Source organism: Talpa occidentalis, unplaced genomic scaffold, assembly GCF_014898055.3.
Source record: "Talpa occidentalis isolate TD23 unplaced genomic scaffold, MPIMG_talOcc4v2.1 talOcc4.13, whole genome shotgun sequence".
Lineage (NCBI taxonomy): Eukaryota > Metazoa > Chordata > Mammalia > Eulipotyphla > Talpidae > Talpa > Talpa occidentalis.
Genome location: NW_023601322.1, coordinates 35,710,486 through 35,731,095, shown reverse-complemented (window position 1 = coordinate 35,731,095; position 20,610 = coordinate 35,710,486). Strand labels below are relative to the sequence as shown.

Sequence of the window (20,610 nt, the reverse complement as noted above, 5' to 3'; positions counted from 1 at the left end):
AATATGACACCAATTTCTCTAAAGAAAAAAAGGAATATTTTTAACAAGAAAAATATACTGTAGTTTCAAACCAAATTTGTGATAAATATCAGTTATACTTCAAAGAATTTAAAAATGGAATAGTTTATATCCTCTTAAATACCTAGAAATTCGTATGAGTTTGTCCTTAATCATATATGTCCATCCTCCTTTGTTATGAGGGTAAATGAGGGTAAACGAGTCACAACAGAGTCTATAAACTCCAATTAACCATTATACTCTACCCCAAATGCAATGTACAACATAGTGCATTTGTGGTGAAATATCTAGGGAATAATATGGGATTATTAGAAATTGCATTAAATTATCATGCATCTGTGATGCTGTTTTAGATATTTAGCCAGCATTTTACTAGAGTAGTAATACATGTATTGGAATTACCAGAGTGTGAGTTAACCAAAATGGGATTTTTTGGCTAAGTTTTACCAGTGTATATCCAAAATAATTCTCACACCATCAAGGTAACTCTAAAACTTTAAACAGATTATAATTTGAGCATGAAATAAAGGAGAATAAAAATCTCTATATAATGACTAAGATTAGGTAATTATAAAAATAAAATAGCCTAACTGAAAATCTATAAATGAATGCTGAGAGCCTTTGAAGACACTCAGCTTCTATTCATGGCTATTATTTATTCATGTAGTTATTCATTCATCAAATATTCATTAAGCCCCCAATCTGTCCCAGGCATTTGGTTAGACATTTTATGAAACAATGAATGGCTATTTTCTCTTTCCTAAATTACTAGCCTATCAATAGTCTATCATCCAATCTGCAGAAATACTTAATTAACCCACTGTGGAAGTTATCAGGTAATCTGGTGATAGACTGTGAGTCAGAATTTTAAGACTATTTTCAAGACTGTCTAGAAGAGAAAGGATCACTAACCTTCAATGGACTTATTCAGCCCACTTAGCAAGTGAAATAATGGTAATAATCACATCAATAAAGTTTGGAGTCAGAATTTGAGTCCAGATTTTCTTGATTTCAAAACCCATGTCTTCCATACATAATGGGGTTTATGCATGTGCTTAATAGCTTGATGACATTCATCATAAACTATTCTTTAACTCTTGCTCCATTTTTATCCAGCATTGTCATCCAACTCCTGTAAAAATTCCGTTAAATATTTTCCTTTGAGGCAGATGCTAGTCCACCAATTATTTTGAATGATTAATTCGGTTGAAAAGATATTTTAAAAATTCTTTTTTTTTAAAGATTTATTTATTCATGCATATAAGAACTGTGGAATAGGCCAGATGTGTGTGTGTCGGGGCGGAGGCGGGGGGGGCGGTGAGAGGATTCACCAGAGACAGAGTAGGGAACAGAAAAGGCAGATTGACTGAAACACCTGCTGAGGGGAGCAGTGGGAAAGACAGGAGAGGTTTGCCTTGCCATGTGGGTATCTCCCCAGCCAGCCAGGATTGAACCCATGCTTCCAAGGCTGTGGATAGCCTCACAGCGCTGCCCTCAACCACCTGTGCCACCGGGGAGGCCCTTTTAAAAATTCTAATGAAGCAATTTTGCATTGTGATTTATACTGCCTCTTCAGTACAGGGGTTACTTCTGAATATGTTCACAAAATGGAGTTTTTGTCTATGGAACTCAAGAAAAATGTAATAGTTTAAAAAATAATCACTAACTTATAGAAAGTTTCAAGTACATTACAAAAAATTTTTTTCCTGACCAAATTTGAGTTTTCAACATGATGCTCCATAGCCACCAAATACTTTATTTTTTATAAGCTTGGTCATTCTTTCATATAACACAACCCACAGATGATCATAACCAAGATATAGGATTAGTTATTTTGTGGGATAACCCATAAATTGGGTTTGCCAGATATTTCTTCATGATTTGATTCAGTTTTAGCACATTTAAGAAAAACCATTACACAATTGGTGCTGTTTTTCTCTCATTATATTCTATCAGATGGAATGTGATTTCTCTACGTCTACTTTCATCACTTTATGCAAGTGGTGCCTATCACGCTTATTCTTTGTGGAATAACCCTTTTTATCTTAATAGTTAATAATTAAAAACATTTGTGGTTAAATAACTTGAGAATATGCAAATATCTTCATCTATCCATCATGTATATCAGTGTTGACTCATGCTTTGGGTTGCAATTGTTACTGTGATTATGTACACTCAGATTCTCCAACATTTGGTCAATGGCAGCCACTTCAATCTGGCTTCTTTGATGGGTCTCCATAATTCCTGAGCACTTAATTTGTAACAGAACATGATGTTTCAGGTTCATCTTATCTTTTTTCTTTTACAAAAAGAATCAAGCTTTTCTCTAAAAAACCCTGGTTTCAGTGGAGAAAGATATTTGAAATGAAGACATGTGGATTAGGTATGGATGTTGCTTTTGAGGTATCACTACTTCCAGGAACTTTCTGGGAATAAGTGAGGGTTCACATTTATGCTGATGTGTGTGATGGTCTTTCTGATGTGCAACAAAAGTGCAAATCTTAGATATTTAATCTAACACTAATCCAGTGCAGTGGAGGCATTTGCCCAAGTGACTAAAGTCCGTAATCAATTGACTTTAAATTAGAGAGATTATCTCAGATAATAGTGTGGAAGGGCCTGATTCAATCACTTAAAAGACCTTAAAAGCAGAGCTGAAGATTTCTTGAATAAGTTCTGTCTATGCTCAGAAGTTCTAGCCCACCCTTTCTGAGAGCAATCACACTCCCTCCATATTCCAACTTTGTCTAGTCAAACCCCACAATTGCATGAACCAATTCCTTTCAAAAACCTCTAAATTTCTATCTCCTGTAACTATGTCTCATAGATCTATATTTGTTTCTTTATCTACCTTTATATATAGAAAAACAAATTATACCAAAACATACTATTTTAATCTAATACCCAGTTTTATCACTTGTAACTCTGATATTAAAATTTTGGGTTATCACTACCCTTAATATGTTTACTTGTGATAGCAATTCTCATTGATGTAATCTATTCACTGGCACTTTTATCTACCTTTCTTTCTAAAATGGCTACCCTCCTTACCACACTCTGGGTATCACAGCCAGCCCCAGGTTGACTCACAGTGTCAATGCCTTCCTCTATTTTATATACTCTTGCACTCATACACTGTCCTTCTTCTACACGGAGACCCTCTTCACTCTACTTAGTCCCTGATATCCAGTGCTGGCTACTCTTGCTGAAACCCTCTTTATCCCTGGGATCCTTGGGAAACTCAACCTGAGATACTCTGTGCCAGATTATCCTCCTTATACAAAAGCTTGCCTCACCTCACAGACTTGGACATCTTGAATTCATTTCCCAACCCTTGTACAAATGCCTCTGAACCAGGCTCACACGTCTTGCTCTGGACAATGACTGATCCATCCCAACCTACCCCACCTCACCTCAGTCACATAGAAACCTTATTCAGCTTCACCTAATGCCTCTCAGTACAGGAAAGGAAAAATAGAGGAATGGGACAAATTGTAGTAGATATTCTCTATCTAGACCAGCAGTTTTCAATCCAGAATGATATGTTGCTTCCAATTTGGGGGGATTACAAATAATGCTGCTGTGAACAAATGTTCTGTCAGGTTTTGTGAGGCCAAGACTATGTCACAGGGCAAGCATATGCTTAGTTTTGTTAGAATGACTATGTGCTTTCCCAGAATGACTATCCCAGCTTATGTTCCCATTATTAAAATATGAGTGATTAAATTTCCTTATATCCTCACCAGCATTTGATATTATCACTTTTTATTTTATCTATTTTGATAGGTATGTAGTGATAACTTACTACATGTTTTTATTTTTATTTTTTTAACTTTTTAAAAATTTTTTAATTTTTTTATATATTTCTTATATCATTTTTCATTTTTGCTGGTGGGAGTGCAAACTGGTCCAACCACTATGGAAAGCTGTAGGGAGATTTCCTCAACCTATTACAGATAGAACTTACCACATTTTTAATTTACTTTTCTCTAGTGGTTAATGATGCGAAACATCTTTTCATGTGTTTTTTTTTTTTAATATTTATTTATTTATTTATACAAGCACTGGGTACAGTCTGAAGCGCAGGAGGGTAAGAGAATTCACCAGAGCCAGAGCGGGGAGCAGAACAGACAGACTGACAAAATACACTGCAGAGGGGAGCAGCAGGCGCTTCAGGAGAGGTCTGAGTGCCATGTGGGACCCTCGCTGGTGGCCAGGGATCCAAGCGGCACTGCAGAGGCTGCGGGCAGCATTGCAGCGCAGCGCTCAACCGCTGCACCACCAGGCGAGGCCCTTCATGTGTTTGTTTTACATATCCTCTGTAGTGAAATATATCTTTTCCCACTTTCTTAGAATGCTATTACATTTTTAATATAAAATTTGTCCTTTGTAAGTTCTAGATACTGGTCTGTTGTCAGATACACTGTTCGTAATATTTTCTCCCTGTCTATAGCTTGCATTTTCACGCTCTTCACAGAATCATTTGCAGAACAAGTTTTTATTTTCATGAGGCCCAATTTATGATTTTTTTAATGGGTCATGGTTTTTTTTTTTTTTTTAATAGATGCATGCTTTATTTATTTATTTATTTATTTATTTATTTATTTATTTGTTTTGTTTTATACATGCACTGGGTACAGTCAGAAGCGTGGGAGGGTGAGAGAATTCACCAGAGCCAGAGCGGAGAGCAGAGCAGGCAGAAGGACCGAAGTACACTGCTGAGGGGAGCAGCGGGTGGCAGGAGAGGTCTGCGCGCCATGTGGGACCCTCCTCCGGTGGCCGGGGAGCAGCCGGGGATCGAACCAGCGCCACAGAGGCTGCGGGCAGCTTCGCAACCCAGCGCTCAACCGCTGCGCCACCGGGGAGGCCCTAATGGGTCATGGTTTTGAAGTCTAAGAATATTTTGTCTATTCCTAACCCTTTAATCTCTTTTCGTTATTTTTTTTTCTAAAAACCTAAAGTCTTAAAATTTACATTTAAATCTCTGATCCACTATGAGTTAATTTTTGCCCATAGTTGTCCAATTACTCTAGTGCCCTTTAAGATTCAATTCTTTCTCTATTTAATTCCTTTTGCACATTTGTCAAAAACCAGACATATTTTTATGTGCCTTTTTCCTACGTTCTCTCTTCTGTGTTATTCACGTATGTGTCTTTCATCCAATATTACAATGTCTTCATTGTTGTACCTATACAAAAATTCTTGAAATCAATTAGAGTAATATTTTCTACTTTGTTCTTATTTTCAAAATTGCTCTCCTAGGACTTATACCTTTCCACACAAATTTTAAATAACCCCATCGATAATAGCATCAAAAAGAATAAAATAGGAAAGAATAAATTTAACCAAGAAAATGAAATATTTATATACTTTAAACTATAACACATTGATGAAAGATATTGAAGAAGATGCAAATAAATAGAAATATATCTTGAGTTCATGGATTAAAAGAATTAATACTTAAAGCAATCTATAGATTCAATGCAATCTCTATGAAAATTCCTGTGACATTTATTTAGATTGAAAAATAATCCTACAATTTATGTGGAAACACAAAGACTCTAAATAGCCAATAAAGTTTGAGAAAGAACAAAGCTGCAGGCATCACACTTCCTGATTTCAAACTATATTACAATGATATAGTAATTAATACAGTATAGTACTAGGATAAAAACAGACATGTAGACCAATGGAATAAAATAAGAACTCAGAAATATATTTTTGCCTATACAATCAATCAATATTTGACAAATCAGCCAAGAATCCTCAGTGCAAAAAGATAGTCTCTTCAATAAATGTTTGGAAAATTGCACTCAAAGTTATGAATTTGGACTATTTTACATTATTTATATCATTCACAAAAATTAACTTGAATGTACATGTGTGTTTGTGTGTGTGGTGGGGAGGCTATAGCCACAAACAAAATATTATTCAACCATAAGAAAGAAGGAAAGTCTGCCATTTATCATAAAATGAATGGAACTTGAAAGCATTATGCTAAGCAAAATAAGTCAGAGAAAGACAAATACTATATAATACCACTTATATGTGGAACTTAAAAATATGCAAATGGCACAGGTATATGAAAAAAAATGTTCACTATCACTTATAATCAGGGAAATGAAAATCAAAACCACAATGAGGGGCCTCCCTGGTGGTGCAAGGGGTTAAGCACAGTACTGTGAAGCTATCCGCAGCATCTGCAGCACAAGTTCCATCCCTGCCAGCCAGGGAGCAGCCCACATGGTGCAGCAGACCTCTCCTGTCTTGCCCGGTGCTCCCCTCAGCAGTGTATTTCAGTCATTCTGCCTGTTCTGCTCCCCACTCTGTCTCTGGTGAATCTTCTTACCGCCCCCCACACCTCTAGTCTGTACCCCAGTTCTTGTATACAAAAATAAATAAATCTTTACAAAAACACACAATGAGACACCACCTTACACCAGCAAGAATGGCACATATTAACAAAACTGGCAACAACAAATATTGGCGAGGATGTGGAGAAAAAGGAACTCTCCTACACTGCTGGTGGGAATGCAAACTGGTTCAACCACTATGAAAAGGTGTTTCCTAAGACTACTGAAATGGAGTTTCCTAAGACTATTGAAAATGGAGCTCCCGTATGAACCAGCAATTCCACTCCAAGGGATCTACCCAAAGGACACAAAAACATTAATTCAAAAGGATACTTGCACCTCTATGTTTATTGCAGCATTATTTACAATAGGTAAGATATGGAAACAACCCAATACCCAAAAATAGATGACTGGATCAAGAAGATGTGGTACATATACACAATGGAATACTATCCAGCAATCAAAAAGGATAAGCTCATGCAATTCACAGCAATTTTGATGGTACTGGAAGGGATTATGTTCAGTGAAATAATCCAGAAGGAAAAAGAAAAATGTCAGATGGTTTAATTTTTAGGAGGAATATAGGGAAACCAAATAAAGGATTAGAAAAAATGATAACAATAACTATTCAAGGGAGGTAAGAGCACAGGGACTATGGTGATGGATCATGAGTGAACTGGCAGTGGGAATTTTATTGGGAATACACCTGAGATGAGAAAGAAAACATTCTACAAAATGAACAATGATGTAAAGTATATATAAATAAAAAAGAAAAAAAATGGAATTCATACAGAGAGTAGATTGCTATTTATCAGGGATGGGAGGAAGGGATAGGAGAAGTGAGTGGAAGTGGTTAAAGGTTACAAACTTCCATTTTTATAATGAAGGAGTCTAGGGATGTATGTATAGCAGCGTAGTGACTATAGTTAACAACATTGTATATATTTAAAAGTTGCTAAGAAAGAGTAGATTTTTAAAATCACACACCAAAGATGTAATTATGTGAGATAATGGATGTTAATTAACTTTATTGTGGTAATCACTAACTATATATGTCTGTATATATAGTCATATTGCACCTTAAACTTACACAATATTATATATCAATTATATGTCAATAAAGCTGGAATTAAAAGCAAAAAAAATCACAAATCCATGTAATGGCATATGTGCAACAAATAATGTTCTTCATGACTGCACATTAATAAAATTTTGCTTGGGCCTCCCCGGTGGTGCAGCGGTTGAGCTGGGTTGCGAAGCTGCCCGCAGTCTCTGCAGCGCCAGTTTGATCCCCGACTGCTCCCCGGCCACCAGAGGAGGGTCCCACATGGCGCGCAGACCTCTCCTGCTGCCCGCTGCTCCCCTCAGCAGTGTACTTCGGTCCTTCTGCCTGCTCTGCTCCCTGTTCTGGCTCTGGTGAATTCTCTCACCCTCCCGCGCTTCTGACTGTACCCAGTGCTTGTATGTATAAATAAGTTAATTAAAAAAAATAAAAAATAAATAAAATTTTGCTTAAGTTAATCCTTCTTAATTTAGTGGCTAATAAACTGATTGCTGCTGTCTTATTGGAAACTCTAATACATTAGAAAAATGCTGAATCTGGAAAAAAGTCATGTTCCTGTGTACTATATATATAATTCATATACAGATAATTGTATATAAATACGTCACTTTACAATACAAGTAAATGACTCAGATGCTTTGAGTGTAAACAAACCAAGGAGCTAAGTAAATTAAATACTTCGGAAAATTGCCCTATCATGTTTGGGCAACTAACTTTAATTTTGTGTGTGGAATTAGATATTCACCACTTGACTTTGAAATTTTTAAGCCTGATAGGAAGAAAAAATTTCAGGGAAATACACTTGCATTTGTAGGTCCAAGTGGAGGAGGCTGGGCTTAAGAGTTGGTATGTACATTACTTTTCAAAAATCCTTCGACATCGGACCTCCCTGGTGGCGCAAGGTGTTAAGCCTCAGCGCTATGAAGCTATCCACAGGCACTGCAGCACCAGTTGGATCCCTGGCCAGGGAACTACACACATGGCATAACAGACCCCTCCTGTCTCAACCGCTGTTTCAGTCAGTCCACCTGTTCTGCTCCCCACTCTGTTTCTGGTGAATCCTCTCACACACACCCCACACCTCTGGCCTGTACCCCAGTTCTCATATGCATAAATAAATAAATCTTTAAAAAAATCCTTTGATATTAATTCCCTAGGGTTTCCATATTGAGTACCACAAACTTGTAGCTTAAAACTACAGAAATTTATTGTCTCATTGTTCTGAAAGCTAGGAATATGAAATCAAACATTTCCAGGGCCATGTTCTCTCTAGGGAAGAATCCTTATTACCATTTCTTAGCTTCTGGCAGTTGCCAGCAATCCCTGCCATTCCTTGGCTTATGGATGTATCACTCCAGTCTTTGCATCCATCATCACATGAACTTCCTTCTTGTGTGTCTCTAATTCTCTCTTTATAAGGACACCAATCATTTAATTTAGGACACACCTTAATCTAGAATGACCTCATTTTAACTAATTACATTTGCAAAGGCATTATTTCCAAATAAGGTTCTGTGTAAACATACATTTTGGGAACTCACAATTCAACATGTTTGCTTCCTGTTTTGGGGCATGTTCACATTTAGCTTCCTATTATCCTCCTTATGCAGTGAGTATTTTACTGATTAAGTAGCTTGTAGGCAACACTTCACTTGGAAGTTGCTCCTACAGTGTAAATTTCTGCAGTAACATCGTTTGAGTACAAATAACCACCACTTACAACACTCACTTCAGCTAGAAACCAGTTTATTTTAGCACTAGAATTCAACATTTCTCCTACTTTGTACTATCAAGGGATGTTTTCATGCCTCCACCCTCCCCCCCCCCGGGGTCTCATAGATGTTTTTAAATTGTTTAATTAAATAAATTGTAATTATTGAGTAATTAATTCAATTTCTCATGAAATTAATCAGACACCATTTAATAGAATTCCTTATAAACATGGAAATTTGATGCAGTCGTTCTAATTGTCCTCATATACAGGGATACATGCATGATTTTAGTTTTCATTTTGAAATTCTGGAGATAGTTAACTAGCCATTATAAGTGTATCTACTGACCTCCAAGGTTTGAATCACTGTTCCAAGGATTAATGACAAAGATTTCAGATTTGTGCAAATAGCAGTTAAATGTTTCATCTACTTACAATGGACAGGGATTCTCTAAATTATAGTTCACATCTCATCATCTATTCCTAATGATTATAGGTAAAGATTGCTGCTAGTAACAATAGCATGTTAGGTAGAAATTAGGTATGGAAAAGTTTTATTTTTCCTTCTCCAAAAATACTAAAATATTGTATATTTTATTAAACAGAGTATACTTAACTAATAGTTTATGCTTATCAACATATTAGAATGCTTTCACATGTTATTTTATCTAATAATGCCAATATTTTGTGTTGCAAAGGCAGGCATTATTTCCGATTATTTCATTGGCAAAAAACCCAGAAGCATATAGTGGTAAAAAGACTCATCCCTCCCCCAGCTGGATAGTGCAAAGCAGAGCTGAAACTTCAATCAGGATCATCAGCATGCACATCCACTGTTCTTTCCTTTGTCACAGTTAAATGTGGGCTAATAGAGATTCGTGAAGCACTGTCCATCACAGTTGGGCACTGCTACAAGCTTGAAAGAGGAGCATTGAGATGAAGTTTAGAGAAGTCTAGGCTTTAATTTCAACAGTTGTCTGACATTAGACATTTGTAAATGGGTGTGATATTTGCCCTATTTCTCTCAAGGTTGAAAGGAGGAAGCAGACACAGAAACATGAAATATGTGGGTAGGAAGAGAAGTGTGCATGTGTCAACTCTGAGATTCCTGTTGGGCACAGCTTGCAACGACTTTTGCAGAGACCCCCCCCCCTTCCTTTAAAAATAGTTTCTCTCCCCTTACACATCAGCTAAATGAATTGTTTCAAGTGATCAACATTCCTTGCTCAAAAGACACCAAGTTTATAGTCTAGTAGGGAAGGTAGACATTAAACAAATATTTTCACCAAAGAATGATGACAGTAAGGGACTACCAAAGAAGAATATTGTGTTAAGTACTACCATTCATTCATTCATTCATTCATTTATCTGTCCTTTACTTCTAATTCATTCAAAATCACTATTCAACAGGGATCCTGAACTATGAGAGGAGGGGGCCCTAGGAAGTCAAGGTGGTTAAAAGAGAATGACATTAAATCAGAGAGCCCATTTTAATTCCTTTCTAATTTGGCAGATTTGGAAGTGACTAGTTGCTCTCACTTTCCAAGCCACTAATGTCTTACCTTGCTTATTATTCTCTTTGTATATGAAGCAATTGCACTGATTTTCTCTTGGAAGATATTTGGGAAAATTAGAAATAAATTCTTTTTTTTCTTTTCATGGATTTTAATCTGGAAGACACATTGTAAAAGGAAAGAAAACCATATATATATATATATATATATACACACACATATACACACACACATATATACACACATATGTATATATACACACATATATAAATGTGCACACACACATATATATAAATGTATACACATATATCTCACACTAGTATAAAAGGAAAACTCAATTAAAAGATAAATTACAGTTTGTTTATTATTAAACATATTGTTAAAATGCGATTGCCGTGGATCTAACATGATGAAGCACAGTGGATGGACAAAATCCATCTGTACAAAAGGCAACATATTAAATGGTTTTGAATCAAGTTTCCCTTGCTAGCACTAAAAAATGACATTTTTACATGGGACATAAAACAACTAACAAATGAAGCTATAATCATGGGATTATTAGCAAATAAACTTGCTTGGATTTATAGAGCCATAGATCTGTTGGGAAACATCCACATGGTAAGTGGGGAAAAAAAGGATTCATATGAATTTATATAAAATTTCACAGTGCAATGAATGATTTATTACAACTTTATTTGTATTAACCCAGCTGGTGAACAATTTGGATATGTAACCCTGCGTGTGAGAAATGCTTTATAAATGCCACACATCTCTGTTATGCAGTAATGCCTGCTTGCCAGAACAACATTCTACTACAGAAGGTCCGTGCCAACAGGAATAAAGAAGGGAAATGACATCTTACTTGTAGTAAAGAAACTGCAGTGCAAACAATAACAACAATCAAGCAATCACAGAAGTGATTAAGCAGTAAGAATCCGTTCTAAATGACTGACCGAGCTGAACCTATAAAATATGACCATTACTTCTCACCCAGACAAAAAGAAACTTTGTTTGAAATGCCTGTCCTCTAAGTTTCTGCTTTAAAAGTCTTTTAATCACCAGCTGTCTTTCTACTATTTATTACCAGAAAATACCAAAATGATTCAGCCTCTTTAATAGTATCCTCACTGACTTTCAACTCTGGTGAGGAAGAAACTACAGTGAACTATTCAGTTTCAAATTCCAAAGGGGAGGACCACAAATGTCAAATGAAAGGGCTGATTTCTCTATGTTCCCTATATATTTTTTAAAATTTCTCTACCTAGAACTTCAAGGTACCTGTTAACCCAGTGAATGGATTTAAAAATATTTGTGTCTTTCAGTTGAGGGATCCACAACAATGAGACCCAATATTGATGGACCTCAGTTTCTCCATGTAAAACAGAAACTAGTTAACAATGATTGGTTTTTCTAAAGTTTCAGGGCTGCATAAATACTTGGAGAATTTTCTCACATTGGGGGATTTTTCTATTCTTAAGAGAGAGAATTCAAGTAAAAAAAAAATCCCTGAAAAAAGATGGCCAAATTTCTGAGTCAAGATTGAATTAATCAATCAGGTGTAACGTGATAATTTACTGAATCAAACAGATGGCATCTATTAGCATGTTAAAGGAAAATTAAATATGAAGAGGAAGACATTTAGAGAGCAATAAAGTGTTCATGTTCATATATTTTATGCCTAAATAAATTCAATCTTCAACTCAGTCTAGGGATAGAAAGTATAAGAACAACTTGTTCATAGACAGCATTTTTCCTGTTCTGAAATACTGGTTCATCTACTTACTTTGATTAATCTATCTTAGAACTAGGCTGATCACTTTGAAAGTAATGAAAATAATTTGTTGACATAAATTCAGTTATTGTAATCTTTCAGTAAAAATGGTAATAATGAGAAAACTGCTTACAAAGTTTAACATCTGGATAGTCAATGTAAAAAGGATACCTTCAGAATGATTAAAACAAGAAAATTTAAAAGATACAAGCACAATGATTAAAATGAACCTAAATGCTTTTTTCACTTTTTCTTGCACTGATTTATCAGTTTCCTAGAGTTTTCATAACAAATCACTATAAATATGGCATCTTCAAACAACAGAAATTTATTCTCTCACAATTCTGGGGGCTAGAAATCTGATATAAAAGTAACAAGGGTCCATCTGCACTCTGAGGACTTAAGAGAAGTATCTGTTACCGCTTTCTTATTCTGGTGGCTGCAAGTATCCCTTTGCTTGTGGCAGCGTTACTCTAGAGTCTGCTTACCTCTGACTTCAAATGATCTTCTCTCTCTCTCTCTCTCTCTCTCTCTCTCTCTCTCTCTCTCTCTCTGTGTGTGTGTGTGTGTGTGTGTATTCCTTTTTGACACTCTCCTTGGATTTAGGACCTACCATAATTCCAATATGACCTCACCTCCATCAATACCTTAAACACAACTGCAAAGACTATTTCCAAACAAGGTCACAGTTCTGAGGACTGGATAAAGATTATTGGGAGGACATTATTCAGCCTACCACAATTGTATTTCAATTTTCCATGAATCACATACCCCTCTCTGAGCTAACCAGTAGGAAAATTAAAAAGATGGGAAATTCATCTTCCTCGGAGTGGTGATATTGAAGTTTACATAATTCCAACTGACTACTATTAAAAATATAGCCTAGACTGCTTTGAAATTTTTGTTGTTGTTAAAGACAACTTAAGTGTATCTCTATGCATACCTAAAACTTATGTTATAATGCAATGTTGCTTCAGTAAAAATAAAGTGTATCTTGTTTGTACACTGCCATCTTGCCCAACAAAGGACTGCTTTGCAGGTACCAGCTACTATCTGTGCTGCTACCCTGAGGATTGCTTTACTACTTATGACATTTCTGATTGGTTTCAGCAAAGCTAAGGCATTTCAGAATGCATGTCCTTTTTACAAGCAGCTCCAAAGATTTAGGAATTAAGCATAAAATATTGTCCTATAGGAAAAGATTTCTAATTATAAGGGTAATTATCTGAATAATATTAGATTTAGATTATAGAAACTGCCTGTGTTTTGGAGGACTATAGGAAAGTCAAGTCATGTCTAATATACAAAATGACACAACTCATGAAACTTGGTTGTAGAAATTAATAAATCCATATTTAAGAAATATTTTGCATTTATTTAAAGATGATGTTTGACATATTCAAAGTTGTGGTACTCTGGACAAAAGCACAAACTATATCATAATTATCCATAGGATATCTATACATATGATATCTAAAGACAAACATAAAGTGGTAAGGAGCATATCTAGGAGTATATTTTTACTTGAATACTAACAGAAAGACAAAGGAGAGGCAGTGACATATGCTGAACCTGATCTAATTCTTGATTTTTACTTAAAGAATGTTCTGGACAACTTCTCCCAACTAATCTCTGCCAAATCCAGTCACAACCAGAACAGTTCCTAAATGTAAAAGGCAGTAGGAAGAAGTTCTACAGAATTATGTGTATTTCCCTATGTCATTTAAAATCACCTCTATGTAGAAATCAGTGTGTTTCCATGTCCCTAAAACATCAATGATCGTTCATTCAGTTTGTCCCTGTAGATCCTTACAATCCCATTTGCTCATAATAAAAAGTAAAAAATGAGAATACAGGGTTTCTCTTGCCTGTTCATCTCTATATATCTTGAGGGGAAGATGTATTAATTCAACATAGGTGAACAGCTGTCTATTTTGAGCTTTATAGTTAAATTGGTCACTAAGTCTTACATTTCTTCTTTAAAATAGTGTGGCTTTTTTCTATAAAGAAATATAAAACCACTTTAATGTACTTTTAATAAATTAAAACTAGGTTCAATAATTTCCATAATGAAAAGCAAATTAAATGTTATCACTGAATAGGATTATTGATCTAGAAATGCATGAAGCAGACACAAGTGAGTTTAAAGTTTTATATATAAAAGATATTTTAAGAACTTGAATACACTCAATTTTTCAATAGTTCAGGAAAGACTGCCACTCTCTTTTGCAATATTGCCTTTATATGTATCAGCCATCACATCTGTCTTTACAACCCACTGATCCCATTTTGATAGAATATTGGAATCTCAAGGTTTGGAGGAATCTAAAGGTCATCAAGTCTACATTCTCCAGAATTCCCACAGAGCGGTTGTTCAGATTGAATTATTTGATCATTTTCAGTGACAGAGAACTATCTCTCTCAGGACAGATGGTTCCTTTTGCCCAAAATTGATTATTAGAAATATGTTCTAAAGAAGCATATGATGGAGACCATTTTCAACATCCTGCACACTCTTACTGAAATTTCTTATTTTCTTTATGGCTTTTAAACAAGTCATCTAGAGCAAGTGACCTATTTAAATGAACCATTACCAAAATCCAGTGTAGTGAAATAGTCTCTCTTTCTCTATTTGTCTGATATTCCCACTAATACCCTAAGAAAAAAATTACTTTTAATTTTTAAATTTCAACACAGAGAAATTTACTTTCTGTAAAATTTTATGAGAATTCACAAATGAATATAGTAACTTAATTGCCATTATAGCCCAAATTTAGAATGACTTCACCAATCCCAAAATATGTTTGGCCTCCTGCTGCTCCTTTGCTGTCAATCTCTTCCCAATCACTAACCCTTAATAACTACTGATTACTGTTAATAACTAACAATAACTGTCTTCCCTACCAACATTTTTGCCTTTTCTAGGATGACACATAAATGAAATTATGTATTTGTTGCCTTTTGAGCCTGGTTTCTCTCACTTAGAAAAGTATTTGTGAGGTCCTTTCATACTGCTGAATGTTACTTCTTCTTGCCTAGTAGTATTCTAGTGCATGAATGCATGATAATTATTAGATTCCTTACAGCTGAAGGAAATAAGATTGATTCATTCTTGACAATTCTGAACAATGTTGCTGAAACATTCACATACAGTATCTGTGTATATATAGTTTTAAATTCTTTTGAATGAATACTTGAGGGGCAGGGTCCTGAGTCATTTGGCAATTATATATCTAACTTTATCAGAAATTGGAAAACTTCTTCCCAAAGTTGTGGAATCGCTTTTTCAAACTCACAAGCAATGTATTAGTCCTATAATTTTGTTCCTTTTTTAGTTTTGTAACTATAATGATCCTTGGTTTCAAACTATATTACAAATCTTTGGTAATTAAAATGTGGTATTGGTATAAAAATGAACACATAATCCAATGAAACAAAATAGGGAGTACATGTAATAGACTCATATATATGGTCAATTAAATTACAAGAAATATCCAAGCATATATAATGTGGAAAGAACAATCTCTTCAATAAACAGTGTTGGGAAAACTGAAAAGCCACATACAATAGAATAAAACTAGACCATTTTCTTAAACTTTATGCCCAAATTAACTTAATGGGTAAAATACTTACACATAAGACTTGAAATCACAAAACTCAAGAGAAAAATACAGGTGGTGAGCTCCTTGATATATCTGGTGATAATTTTTTGGCTCTGACTCTTCAAGCAGAGGAAACAAAAGTAGAAATAACATGTGAGACTTCACTGAACTAAAAATTCTTCTACATAGCAAAGGTAACCATTAACAAAATGAAAAAGCAACTTACTAAATGAGGGACATATTTGCAAATCATTTACCTGATAAGGGATAAATATCCATCATATATAAAAAATGATAAAATTCAATAGTAAAGAAAAAAAGAAAAAGAAATTCTGATTAGAATTTAACCAAAGAAGATATGTAAGTGGTCAACAGATATAAGAAAAGATGCTCAACATCACTAAGATTCAGGGAAATTCACATCAAAATCACAATTATATTACTTCACACTCATTAGAATGACTATTATAAAAAAAGACAGGAAATAAATGTTGGTGAGGGCCTCCCTGGTGGTGCAGGCAGTTGTGCTTTGAAGCTGTCCGCAACCTCCACAGCGCGGGTTCTATCCCAGCCTGCTAGTGAGAATCCCACATGGTGTGGCAGACCTCTCCTGTCTCTCCCGCTGCTCCCCTTAGCAGTGTATTTCGTTAGTCTGCCTGTTCTGCTGCCTGTTCTGTCTCTGGCGAATCCTCTCACCCTTCCACACATCCGGCCTATACCCCGGTTCTTGTATAAAAATAAATAAATCTCAAGAAAAAAAGAAATAAATGTTGGTGAGGTTATGGAGGAAAGGGAACTCTTGTGAAATTTTGGGATTGTAAATTGGTACAGTGACTATGGGAAACAGTCTGCAGAATTCTCAAAAAATTAGAAACATTACTACCAAAATACAGAAACATCCTAAGTATTGTTCAATGAATAAAGAAATTGTGAAATACATACAAATACACACATATAGAGAGGAATATTATTCAGCTATAAAAAAGAATAAAATGTAACTATAACAATATGGGCCAAGTGAAATAAATCAGACAGACAAATACTATATGATCTTACTTACAAGTGGAATCCAAGAAAAACCCAAGATCTTATATACAGAGAATAGATTGGCTGTTGTCAGAAGTGGGGAACTGAAGGGTTTGTAAAATGATTGAAGAGGATCAAAAGGTACAAATTTCCAGTTACAAAATGAAGACATGGGTATGTTTTGGAAAGAATGATGACCATAGATCATTATAGTTAATCATACTGTGTTGCATATTTGAAAGTTGTGAAGATAGTATATCTTAAAAATTTTCAACACAAGACAAAAGCTTTATAGATATTGTAATTCTGGTGATGGATTTTTAACTAGACTTATTGTTCATGTTGCAAATCTGAAAGTAACAAAATGTTTTATGTCAATTAAAAGTTGTTTTACCTATTCTAATTCACTTGCCACTCCACATGTTTTACAAGAAACTTGCTGATATATGCAAAAGTAATATTCAAGGATTTTGATTATGACTGACTTAACTCTATGAATCAATTTTGAGACAGTTGACATTGATATTGAACATATGAAACCATGAACATACGAAACTCTAGGTTAAGACCACCTTAGATTAAAAAAAAAAATCTAGACAAGGAAATAATGGTTGTCCAATAAAAATATATCTAAAAAATAAAAGTACTATGAGCATGGAATTGATCCATGAGAAAAATAAAAGACACTTGGAGAAGGAATTTTTCATTAGACATTCATTTCTCTACAAGTATTTGAAATTGACTGACTAGTGTACCTTCTCCCACATGTGATTTGAAAATCAGGGTACCATCAAAATGTCCAGATCATTTTATTATTTTATAATAAAACAGAACCCTAAGATCGCTATAAAAATTCCTTGAACTAACACATTTAGAAAGATCATACAATACAGGTAAATAACAAAAATTCTCTCCAATTTCTCCAATATTGAACAATTGGGAATTTAAGTATATAGATAACACTTGATATAATAGCACCAAAAATGAAATGCCTAGGTATATAGCTAACAAAATATGTATGCAATTCTGTGCTGAAAACTGAAAAACTCTGATGAAGATACAGACCAGTTCCACATCTGTGGAATCTTTATTAAGCCCTAAGACAGAATTAATCAATGTTTGTGAAAGTGACTTCAAATTAAATCCTTTGGCACTGATACTAGGAAGAAGAAAGGCAGGATTATAATGAAATAAGTCAACTACACAAATGAAAAAAAAATTACTCTGAAATTGTCATAGCAAGGGAGTCAGCCACCACCACTCATGTTTGGTGAATACCCAAAGGCAGAGGGGTAGAGGCAAAATTTTATAGCAGGAAAAGGGAAGGTTTCAGGTTTGCTCTGGATGGAAGCCTTTGGCATAGGGAAGGTGAAAATTGCCTAAAAATGAAACACTGTTTCCTGTGTGACTGGTTTGGGAAGCATAGTTGTCTTTATCTGAATCGTCCTGGGTTGGAAGCAGGGGCAAAAAAAATTAGGGAAGCTGGCTTCATTGCCCAATTCCTGACTGTTTTGGGCCCATTGCTGAGAAATTGCTTGTCTTCCTTGGGTGGTTACTGCAGAAATTGGGGATCAGGGTTCTATTGTCATATATCGACTATTGTCGATTCGTGTATTCAATCTCTCAGGTGGAATTCTTAGCAGACACTAGGAATCCTCAGCCATATGATGGCATAGGGAAAGAATATTCTAGGCATAGGGTAATATTATATATTAAAAATATATTTTAGTGTTATATCTTGAAGGATTAGAAGTGCTACATGTTATAAAAATGTTAATAGTGATGACATTGCATGGTAAGTGTATTATAGAAATTTAATCAAGTCTACATTTTTTTAGTACAAAGCACTCATCTTTCCACATTTTCCTTTGTATTTTCCTTACTCTGAGATTGAGATTGCTGCCAGAGACTTTTGCATTCTATTTTTACCCCTTCCACACATGGTTTATACTCACATTCTAACAATACCGTCAATCATTTGAATGTATAAAAGTCCCCTCTCCTTTCCCCACACAGAAATTATTTAGTCCACACAAAGCTAGCTCAACTGTCAAATCCTAAAAGAATCATCAAATCTTCATCAGGTTCTCTGTAGCTTTACTTTTTGAAAATAGGAGGACAATAATCATTTCTATTGTATATTGTCAAAAGAAAAATTTTGATGCCAAATTACATGTCATTCTCTTCAATAAGGGACAGCTATGAAAACTGCTGGTTAGAAGAATTATTTATGGTAAAAGGATAGAATGCTCATTGTTTGGAAAGTGTGACAGTTGCCATTGCTTCTTTGCTACAGCTTGTGATATTTCTACTTTGGTCTTCCTATGGCTGGTTAGTTTTTTACCTTTAAACCACTAGTGACACTTAAATTTTTCTGCAGATTCTAATGATGTACTGAGAGTATGAGATAAATAAATCAATAAAGTGGCTTTTATCTTAAGGAGAAGAGAAAATTCTTGTCCACCATTACATGAAACTTGAAAAACACTAGATGATTTTTTTTTCCTTTAACAAGTCCCATCTTACCTAAATAGAGTAGTATCTCTACTGTCTTCTCTGGCCCAGTTTCCTTACTCACATTTGCTTTCCAATAACACCTCCCATGTAAAATTTTAATTAATGACCCTCTTCCCCCCATAGTTAGAGGTACAGGATATCCAGTTCATCCTTAGACCATTTCCTTCAGGTTTTCATTGTCTGAAATACAGGGTTCTAGGATTGAAATGACATTGCAGCCTTGGGTGAGTTGGGATTGCACATTACTTTTTCATTGTGTCATCAGTAAGACACATATGATTTTCTACAACACTGTACAATCAAACCCACAGTTGAGGTGTCCCTGTGCATGTACAGGAACAACAAAAGGTAAGCACAACTTGCATCTGTTATGTGTCTACAGTTAGAAACTCATTCATTTCCCTGTTCAGGGTCCTCCATAGTGCACCCCTGGCTTCTAGTGCACCTTGAGGTCTGTGGCTAGGCCATCTCCACAATCTCATCTCTTCTGTGTTTGCCTATGACTCAGATTTCAGATTAAATTCTTGGAAATTCTCTCTCCCTACATTCCAAGGTCCTCACTTCATATTAATATCCAGTGCCCTCCCGTAGTATCAGACAGTGCTATTATAAAGCTCATTTGATTTTACTTACAAAGACAACAACCAAAGGACTGATTCTTTGACATCAGTGATGCCAAGATATTCATTTTTTTTCAATACACACATGGAACATCACCAGAACATTCCAGAACATTTGGGTTTAACAAAAAACTTTTGAGTTCCACTTTATGATCCTTTCAATAGCTTACATGTAAATTTTTCCTGTCATCTTCCATTTCCTACTACTGATTACCATGGGGATCTGCTTGAATAGGAATATCCACGTATTTACAGGAAATAACTTGTAGTTACTTAAAAATCAAAATATATAGTTAGACTAAAAACACATTTTTCTATCATGTAAACTTTACAGGAATATAACTTAACCCAAAATAGGGAGCCTATTTTATGTGACCTGTCATATCAAGCAGTCCTCCTGAGTAGCAGTGCCAAA

General features: G+C 35.1%; 1 long non-coding RNA gene across 1 annotated transcript; it reads right to left on the bottom strand.

Moving 5' to 3' along the window:
* Positions 1-1,025: 1,025 nt before the first annotated feature.
* On the bottom strand, positions 1,026-20,285 carry LOC129145672 (uncharacterized). Its single transcript, XR_008551598.1, has 4 exons — positions 20,209-20,285; positions 16,064-16,151; positions 10,708-10,815; positions 1,026-1,150 (listed from the first exon to the last, which is right to left on the bottom strand). It is a non-coding gene; the product is annotated as an uncharacterized LOC129145672 (long non-coding RNA).
* Between the last annotated feature and the right edge of the window lie 325 nt (positions 20,286-20,610).